Source organism: Anopheles cruzii, chromosome 3 (assembly GCF_943734635.1).
Source record: "Anopheles cruzii chromosome 3, idAnoCruzAS_RS32_06, whole genome shotgun sequence".
Classification (NCBI taxonomy): domain Eukaryota; kingdom Metazoa; phylum Arthropoda; class Insecta; order Diptera; family Culicidae; genus Anopheles; species Anopheles cruzii.
In genome coordinates, this window is record NC_069145.1 from 40,529,540 (window position 1) to 40,540,336 (window position 10,797).

Below are 10,797 nucleotides of genomic sequence, written 5' to 3' on the forward strand. Positions count from 1 at the left end.
GATAAAACAAACCGGGGGGTTAATGTTTTTTTCTTCGGTTTCTTATTTTATCTATCCGTTTGGCAATCCAAAGCGTGACCGTAGAGCTGGTGGTGTGCGTTACACGCAGGGAACCCCACACAACAGATGCGCCCATTGATGTTGTACTTACCATTCGGTTCTGCGGTTTAGTCGGATCTCTCTTAAGCAACCTTGCCGGGGAGGAGGACGAGGACCGGCACCATGTCGCCGATGTCAATTTACTCCGATTGCCACCATTACCACAAGACGATACGCAACGTTAGGGCCGGCTGATGAAGCCGCCCGATTCTTCTTCCGCACGCGCACGGCTATAAATAAATCACGCGATCGCGGATATGGTTGCACCCGCGGGAGGGTTGCATGTTGCTTCATTCCCGCGAACCACTTCACGACACATCGACAGAAGCTCCGCACGGAGCATGATTTGACAGAATGTGGCTTCAAGTAGATTTGCACCATAATTAAAGGTGAGTCACACACTCACTTTTACCGCCGTACCAAAACAATCCCGTGTCCATGCTCATTTTTTATTTCATTTCATTTTATTAAAAATGTGCGCCGGAGGCTTAACAAATTTTGGTTAAATACTAAGTGCTTAAATACTAGGGGCGGTGGAAGTGTGAATACGGGAGCGGAAGGAGGAGACGGGGAGGTGGAAGTCGAACAGGTGGCTTGCGGCATTGAAGGACCCGATCGCCCGCAAGAATGGGTCGTCAGCTCCGAAACGTGATCGGCGGGGGGGGGGGGGGGGATGAGGAACGGGGGTCTGTCGCGGAGGCGTCGAGAGGGGGCATAGAAAGGGAGTGAGGAAAGTAGGGAGGGAGCATCGGTATTATGGAGCAGGAGGTTGGAAATGAAGAGGGATTGGAAACACGAGTGACGGGACGCTATTGAGGGGAGCCCCAGCATGCGACAGCGAGTGTCGTAAGGGGGCATGGCGGGAGCAGAGGAACCCAAGAGCCTGCGAATGGCCAGCCTGGTAAACCGCCTGGTAGAGAATGCAACACAAACTATGAACGTGAACCACCCGATTCTGGCAGCGGTGAAAACGATGTGTACTTGCTCATGTTAATGACACATAGTTTGCACAACAAATCGGACACACGATATGCCCTGAGGGTTGGGTGCAATGATTTTTTGTCCTTCGTGGAGAACACGTTGAGTGCAGCGGGCATGGGGACTGGATGTGAACACGACTTTTCCTGCACAGCCAACTTGTGACCATAGACAACCAAACATCCCGAGTTGTTCACTTCAGCTGAGTGGAATTTGACGACTCTACCATCCTGCGCCAAAAACCAACTGTTGTCGTCGTTTGTATCCACGTTTTGCCTGATGGTGCCAAGTATATCTTCGATTGGGTTAGTGGATTGAAGAGGCAACGGACCCTTATCTCTTACTTCCGCCACTAGATGCAGGAGGTAGTGTGTGTTACAAGATGCATAGCCGACCGCCTTGAAGTACCTTGTAACGAACTTATGGAAAAGATCCGCAGCGTGCTTCAATAATTTTTTGTTGCGGGTCCGGTTGCAAAGTGCAACCGCCCAATGCAAATTAACATAAATTTTATAGTGCTCTTCAGACAGCACTGCCTTAAGTAGCACGATTCCGGCAACATCTAGCATGTACGCCCACATCCAATGTGGCCAGTGCTTGTTAAGATAGAGGAAGACTGTCTGTTTCCTTTCATACGGAAAGTTGACTTTTTCCAAATATTTCTGCAGCCATTCCATCGCGTCTTTCTTCATTGGGGTGATTTTATACCGACCAAATACGAAGGTTTCAACAAAGGTTTTGGTAACACCTAGATGTAGTAAGTGCCGATTGTCCCCAAATATTACGTCCTTGATGAGGTCGATGCCGAATGCCTTTAGCGGAATCTCACCTTGCACCTTGGGCCACCATACTGGCAGAGAACGTACTTAAATTCCAAAAATTCGTCATTTGTTCGCTGTTCAAATTTCGTAGTGCCGTGGAACGACACGCGGCCGCTTTCGTTGTACTTTCACTTGATGCTGCAGTGTGTGCACCCAAAATAGCCAGTTTGTTCCACCGTCTCTGTAAAAGTAATTAATACAATTATTAGGAAACTGTATCATTAACGTACAAGACGCCGGGAACCTGCCTTTAACGAGCGCCCGTGCTTTAGCGTCAGCAAGCAGTGCTCTGATCTTAACACAACACTTCGGATTTCCTGCACGAGACTTGTGGCGGAGCATTCAACCCGCGCACATAAACCGATCCCGAGCAGGCATCGGGGAGCTTACTCGGAGCAAATAAATAAAGACACAACTCTCTCTTGTCACAACCACCCATCGAGTAAGTTCACCTTCTTCCCGTGCATCCGAAAACCAAAGCGTAAGACGACCCCCAAAACTGGTGACCCCGACGTGATACGCGTGGCGGAGCATTCAATTACTGGCATCAGTACATCCTGCATTTGCGTTTGAAGTTTTGTCATAGTCGACGATGGTGCTTTTTTTTCGTAGGCCTGTCCACTTGTTCTTTCTGACTGGCCTTGCGCTTCCTCCCGCGCTGTTCCAAAGTCACGTTCGTCAGTGGGAGTGCGGCAGATTCTTCAGATGTATCATAAAACGGCTTGCATAGCTTTCGTCCTGCTGTGTCTTTGCATTTAATTACTGGCATCAGTACATCCTTCATTTGCGCTGGAAGTTTTGTCACAGTCGACGATGGTGCTTCTTGTTCCATGGGCCTGTCCACTTGTTCTTCCTGACTGGCCTTGCGCTTCCTCCCGCGCTGTTCCAAAGTCACGTTCGTCAGCCATTGCGTGACCGCCGTGTGAACGGTCGCCGATGTTGCGTTGTCATGTTTCGCACGCTGTTGTTCTCTCAAGAACCACTCCGACAACTCGTCTTCTACCACCAACCGCGGCCTATCCTCTTTAGCTCGCCGTTCGGCATCCATCTGATGTATGTTGTCGTCGATGTATGTCGTTGGAGATCTCCGTTATTTGGCGGACCAGTGCTTCCGCCGTTTGACGCTGATTTTCCGTGCCACTGTTTAACATTTGACGATGATGATGATCCCACCTCTTTCCCCAACATTGGATTGAGATAGCGAGTTATCTTACGATATTAAAAAACTTAAACAAAACCGTCCTACTTTATTACGAAGTGGTGATTTTGGCTGACATCCACTGGAGAATTTCAAATGAATCTCTATTCCTTGCATACAACAGGATTCACAATTATCAACAGGAAGACAACGTGGAACCTGCTCTCAGGAATGCACAACAAAAATTGCATCATCTGTGCGTCAGCCGGTGTCACTCTTTTCCAATCGCTGGAGAGAAGTCACCACTGTGCAGGAGTCGCAGATTTTTCAAACCTATTCCGTTACTTGGTTGGCCATACCGACAAAATCATCAATGGATGTAATCGGTACGCCTGTTACTGGAATGCACGAAATTCATTTTACTAGCCTCCATAGGGACATTCACCGCAAAGCCACTTTTACGCGCGCGTGTCTCAAATCAATGTTGACTCAAACTTTTTGTTTCTTATCATCATCATAACCCTGTGAGATCATGACGCGGATGAGTACAGTACACATTTAAACATTCACAAATACACATCACATTTAAACAGTTAACAGTAAGTAACCACTAACAGGCGCCAGACTAACCCTAACCTATGACCCGCCTAATGTAAACGGAACACGAGCGCTTAAATTCCACAACGTTAGGAGCCTCAGCAAAATCTCCCTAGGCATATTGTTGTAGAACTGTATGCCCTTGCAAAACAGAGAGTTCCTTGCGAGTAGTGACGATCCGTTCAGCGTTCTCGGAATATGAGCGCTACGTGTGTTGTGGTGATGAACGTCCGAGCCCCTAACGTAAAACTACTCTCATTATTCTGTTTTGCAGTCTTTGTAACCGTTTCATTTGTGTCCGATTGCCGAGAAACAATATGGTAGGGCAAAAGTCAAGATGTGGAGAAATGATTGATTTGTAGAGTTGAACTTTCCCAAAAAAGGTCAGGTCGTGTCCTAATCTACTCATCACACCGCATTTCTTTGCAACTTTTGCGATGACGCCATCTATATGAGTACGAAATTTAAGTTCGTCGTCTAGAGTGACACCGAGATACTTAACCTGAAGGGCCCTATCTAAGGGTTCCGTATTGATTGCTATATCCAGCTGACCAAACCACCTTCTGCTCGACATCACCATGTAATTCGTTTTGTTAATGTTTAATGCGAGTTTCTTGTATTTTAACCAGCTATCCAAAGCAACCAAGTCATGATTTAACAGAGACTCTGCCTGCTTCACATCCATTCGCGAAATAAATATGACCGTATCGTCAGCAAAGAGGTTTATTTCACAGGAGCGCAAGACCTGTTTCATGTCGTTTACATACATGATGAATAAAATTGGTCCAAGAACACTGCCTTGCGGAACACCAAGGGTGTTGTCGATGGATTCTGAGACAGAATTTTTAAATAGAGTTCTCTGGGTTCTACCAGTTAAGTAGCTACTGAACCAACTGAGCTCTTTTCCTTCAATACCGAATCGCCTTAATGTATGCAGCAACAAAGGTCTCGAAATAGTTTCAAACGCTCGTTTTAGATCCAAGAAAACCGCAAGTACCATTTGTCCACTATCCACAAACTCCCTGCACTTAGCCACGACCAGATTCAGTGCGGTTTCGCAGGAGTGGCTACTCCGGAAACCCGACTGTTCCCGGGCCAGCAGGCACTATTGGTGCAGAAACTGAATCAATTGTTCCTTGACAACAGTTTCCAGGACTTTCTCTAGTGTGTGAAGCATGTTTATAGGGCGAAACTCCTCCACACTGATAGCCCCGGTCACCTTTGGAATAGGTACCACCAACGACTCCTTCCATGTTTCCGGAAAAACACCCAGTTCCATTGATTGGTTAATCACTGAAAGAATATCCTCCCCAGCCACATCAAAGCAGTCCTGCACTGTCTGTGCGCTCACGTTTCCTAGGCCTGCCGTTTTGGTCAGGTTAAAACAAATCTCTTTTAGCTTGCTCAAACTGATAGCTTCAAAATGAAATCTCGGCCTAGGGCCATCGTCCTGTCGTAGACCTAATGGCTCATTAGCCATAGGAATTTTCCTATGAACAAGCATGACACTGTTGACAAAAAAGTTGTTGAACTTGTTCGCTATTACAGACTGATCTGATTCTAAGGAGTCATCGAACTTCACACACGAGGTTGAGTTATCTTCTGGTTTTAACATTCCTTTCAGGACTCTCCAAAGTTCCCTGCTGTTTCTCCGATGTTTACTAATTTCTCTAAAGTAGTACTCCTGCCGTGACTTAATCACTGCTCTACTGAATTCGTTGCGAAGTCTGGTGTAGGTAGACCAATCATTAGCCGAGCTCGTCCGAACAAATTTCTTGTATACTTTGTCTCGCTTCCGTTTTAAACGTGCAAGATCAACTGTGTACCATTTGCCAGAGTATCGGGTCGTAATAGTCCTCTCATTCACCAAACTGTTCATAGCATAATCCAGAGTACACTTCAACAGATCCGCTGCTTCATGAAAGGAAGTAGCTACTCTTTGTAGACCCAACGTGACTAACTGACAGAGAGCTTCTGTTGAGTACCTATTCCAACATTTTACTTGTTTTTGAACTGGTTGCACACGTTCATCATTCAAGTTCAAAGTCAAGGTCTCGTGGTCCGATATTTTTAGACAAGGATCTACAACCACTGAGATTGATTCCGTGTTACTATAAACATGGTCAATCAATGTCCTGCTCAGGTTCGATATGCGTGTAGCTTGGTTAACAATCTGACTCATACACAATGATTCCATTAGTTTTCGTAATTTATCGGATCTAACAACATTAAACCAGTCAATATTGAAATCACCGACGACAACATTACGTTTGCCAAAATCCAGAAATCTGTCTAGCCAGTTCTCCAGAATTTCAACGAAACGCGCGTCACTAGAACTAGGCGAATGGTACAACAGGCCATAGTTTGCTGCCACCATGCCACGAGTAACAGCGAACCCCAGGAACCAGTTGCCCTCCAGTGATACATTAATAATCACTTTTAGCACAACAGAGCCCCTAGCGTAAACTGCCACTCCTCTTGTGTGCCTAGAGTTAGACAAACAGGGCACAGCCCTGTAGCCAGGAATACTGTACTGATCGAATGCGTCCCTCTCGGTAATGTGCGTTTCCGATATCATAGCCAGCAGCGGTTGCTTTCTGTCTACCAAATCACGCATCAAAACATAACCGGAAGACAGGCCAGCAACATTACAATACAAAATATCAACTTGCTTTACCCTCCCCAGTTCCGTCTGCTATTGTGTAAGCTTTGCTATTCTCGATATTTGCTTAGCATATATCGGACATTCGCTACTAGATGCCGCATGTCCAGTATCTCGTTTTGACTTAGCCAGTACACAATTCACGCATTTAAGAAACGATGAACTACAGTCAGAGGTCCTATGCGCACCACTACACCTGGAGTAAGCTTCATTGTTCTTACAATCCGTGCTCTTATGGCCATACTGCCCACATCTGAAGCATCGCATGATATGAATAGCTGTGTTAATTGCACAGCTATCAAATCCTATCTTCACTCTCCCTAAATCTTTCATTTTCATTTATGCTACCGAATCCAGTTCAATCACCGTATTATACTTTTGATATTTCAGGTGATTGGACTCATACATTGCAATCACCTGAACAGTAGAGAACCTAACATCTTGATTCTGTTCTTTCAGAAGCTCAATCAATTCGCTGGACGAGTACCTCTCAGTCATTCCCATAATCCTAATTCGGGACATTGGCAAGGTTACCGAATAGGCCTCGCCCAACTTAGATTGAACTTCCTTAATCACTTTCACAATGTTCGCAGAAGCAGGACATTGCGCAAAAATCCTACCATCCCTACCATTGCGGAAGTCTGACACTTGCTGTACTCTCGGATCCAATTGAGCGTGTAAATCACGTCTTGTTATATCACAAGCTTGATCTACTTTCGGAGTAATGACCAGTGTTTTTGTCTCAAGTTTCCCTACATCAGTCTTGGCTACGTCATTTTTACTATATATGGGATGCAAGCTATTGCCAACCTCAGCCTCTGCATTACCCTTGCCATCCGCACTAACTTTTCCCTCGTCAAAATTATTAATAATAGTTTGAACTTTGTTCTTACTATTTGTCATCTGATTTTTTTTGGCCGTCACTATAGCAAACGTCTCAATACTTTCACTGGTCTCGCTCCGTGAAGGCACCTCAATGGCCGCCTTTGATACTGGGGCTCTCAAAGTGGTGATAGTGTTGCGTATAGTTGTCTCCAACTTACGCTCCAATACCACATACAGGTCATTTTTAGAGCCTCAATGCCCTTTTCTAATGCTTTTTCAATCCACCCTTGAATGCCCTTCTCTAATACCTGTTCTATACACTCAATCACCCTTTTTTTAAATCCCTAAGCGGCAAATCACTTGGGTCCTTGCCACCAACCACATCCTTCTCGCCCGGCTTCTTAGGTAACGCATTACATGCTTGCCATTGGCTTGGTCAGGATAGTGCACCGCCGATGAAATTGGCGGCCACACTCACCAGTACATACAACTGGGTCATCACTTATCAAGACGACCTTGGAGCACTTCGCGCACTCCGTCGTCGCATGCAGCAAATCCCGGTCAGTGCGCTCAGTGCCCGGAATCAATCTGTATCCGCACACACACACAGCGTATCACACAGCGAGGTACGCAAGCGCACACACAATAAAACGAAAGCGACCGATCTCTCTAAGTAAGGAGCGCCGCTATCGCTGAGCACAAGTCCCACGATATCACCAATACAGGAGCTTTGCAATGACAAGCACAAATTTGATCCCTGCTAACGCCACCAAGCCGTGTCGCAACAGAAGGCTCAAAACATGAAAAAACCCAGCAACGGGCTGCTCATGATCACCATACACAATGCACAACAATGACTAAACACACAATACACATTTACGGAACAGAACCAAACACGAAATGCGGCACCATCACCGTAAAAAATACAATAAGTCACGAGACACAGACTACGCGTACTGTACTCCCCAACAGTCACTCACTCACAGGTCACAGGTTCTGCAACTGGTTCTTGGGTCTGTTTTCATAAACCCTCCAAAGTAACTGCTTCACGAATTTGTAACTAAAAGGAAGCGTGGAATCCACTGGAAGAGATTGGAAACAGAACGAACAAAAGTTAGGGTCGGTTCTAGAACCGACGAGCGGATTCCAGTTTATTATCTTCAAACACCGTGTAGTTATCGCTGCGGTACTCGTAACCTGGCCCAACCTCCGCACGTCTTCGCTTCGAAGATTACCCCTCCTGGCTCGCACGCCGTTTGTTTGCTTGCTTCTGAGGATACATGCTACGCACAATACGCGAACACCGTTTGTTCCGACGCACTGATTGAATTACACTATCAAGACCAAAAGCACGACTGAACGTTTGAAGACAACCGGAAAAGGGAGAGGTGAACTTACATGAATTTGGTGTTTGTTGCAATTGAGTTTTGCTGGAAGAGCCTGATGGTTGTGAATAGTTAGCGGGCGAAGGGAAATGTCACTTGAATTTGAATTTGCGGTTGGCTCTAACAGTTGTGCAAACATCCCTTTTGTATAGATCGCCCGACATATCCTTCCCGTTCCGTTACACATCGAGTCGCCTTTGGTTAAATTTTCTGGTATACGTTGGGTTGTTTTCGGGTGGTACAGGTTCACGCAGCGCATGTTATTCAGAATCGCGGTCGGTCGCAATAATAGTGAAAACCTATTAGTAAAGGCAGTCATAAAACTAAAACAATTGTGTCGTTTCTTGAGACTAATTATTTTGTCTCCTTGCGGGTTCTCCCATGCACAAGTACCTATGAATGTGTCCGTAACCAACTGCCTTATTGTTCTTCTTATAAGGCACATTTGTTCCTTTTCTTCAATTTCTACTGTTTGTTTTGTTTGGCTTTTTTTGGCTTTTTTGCCTTTTTTTTTGTAGTTCAACCTACCTAAACTACCATCCTTTTTCTTAGACTTTAATTGCTCTATTAGTTTAGCACATAGGATTAAATTACTTTTTTCTGCATGTTTCTGTAGCGTAATAAGCTGTAATATGCTCGTTACTGGTAACTGCAGCTCTGGCTCCGGGGAACCGACTTTGTTAATCAACGGTGGTGGTTGATTCGTTGTTTGGGTGCCACAACTTTTTGTGGCAGCCCCCCAATCACGGTGGCAGGTGCCAAACGGTTCAAACAATCCGTTTCACCAATTTCAATGCCTGATTCGTCATGTTCCATGGGAATAAGCGTCTCTTCGACATTATCATATTGTACTAGGCTGACCGGTGCCAAACGGTTCAAACAATCCGTTTCAACAATTTCAATCCCTGAATTATCATGTTCCGTGGTAGTTTCAATTTCCATCGCCTCAGCCAGCTCCCCCTCCCCTTCGTCCTCTTCTTCGTTCAGGGAAAGCAGAGGGGAGCAAATGGTTGTGGATTCCTCCTTATCGTAATTTGAGATGGCAGTACGCTTCTTGGCTTGCTAAAAGAAACAGAATAAGAATTAGTTAAATTAATAATCATACTGTGGAGCCACACGGCGCGTAACTGTATCACGTAACACGTAGCTTAGTGTCAAATCTGTTACGCGCGTGGATTTGCTTTGGTTTCTTTCGATTCGCGTCCATGTCCAACTGTGTTTATACACTGTTCACTAAAAGAACCACGATTTTCGGGTAGATTTTTGATAAATTAAACAGAGCAAATATCGCAACGTCTCGATCACTGGAAGAAACTCTGCTTTTGCCGCACGAGTACATTTGCACTCAACTGTAACTTTGGAGTAACGGTTAACTACGATTGCTACGATAATCGTTGCTCAGAGTCAAACACATGTCAAACATTTGTAAATTAAATTACTTTAGGAACAATTGTATATTAGTTTAGGAACTTTCGTAAGCTTCCTTATTTTATTTCGAGATTAGCATTGCCAACTGGAAAGCGTTATTGTTGTGAATGGAAAACCTGAAAATTTCCTAACGTTAGTTTTAAATAAACGTACTTGTACGTGTACTCGTACATTGTTCACCGGAGGCTATACAAACTGGGTCTTACGTACTAAGGCCTTAAGTGCTAGGGGCGGCGAAGGCGCGAAAGCGGGAGCGGACGGTGGAGACGGGGAGGAGAAAGTCGAACAGGGAGCTTGCGGCATTGAAAGACCCGATCGCCCGCAGGAATGGGTCGTTAGATCCGAAGCATGACCGGCGGGGGGAATGAGGAACGGGGGTCTGTCGCGAAGGCGACGAGATGGGGCATAGAATGGGAGTGCAGAAAGTAGGGAGGGAGCATCCGTGTTATGGAGCAGGAGGTTGGCGATGAAGAGAGGGATTGTGCAAGAGAGTGGTGGGACACTATTGGAGGTAGCCCCCAACATGCGACAGCGAATGTCGTATGAGGGCAAGGTGGAAGCAGAGGCACCCAGGAGCCCACTAATGGCCAGCCTGGTGAACCGACGTTGCACTTTTTCTAGCCTATCCATAGAGGAAGGCGACGAGGGGGACCGACAACACAGGCGTATTCGAGGACAGGACGGACCCAGCAGCAGAAAAGAGCCCTCAGGCACCATGGATCGCGTATGTCAGGGCGTATGCGACCAATGAGGCCGAGGGTCTTGTTGGCCTTAGCCACAGTAGCTTCGATCTGTGGCGTAAAAGTAAGTGCGCTATCGAGGCACACGCCGAGGTCCTTCAACATGGATGCTCGAGGGAGGGGA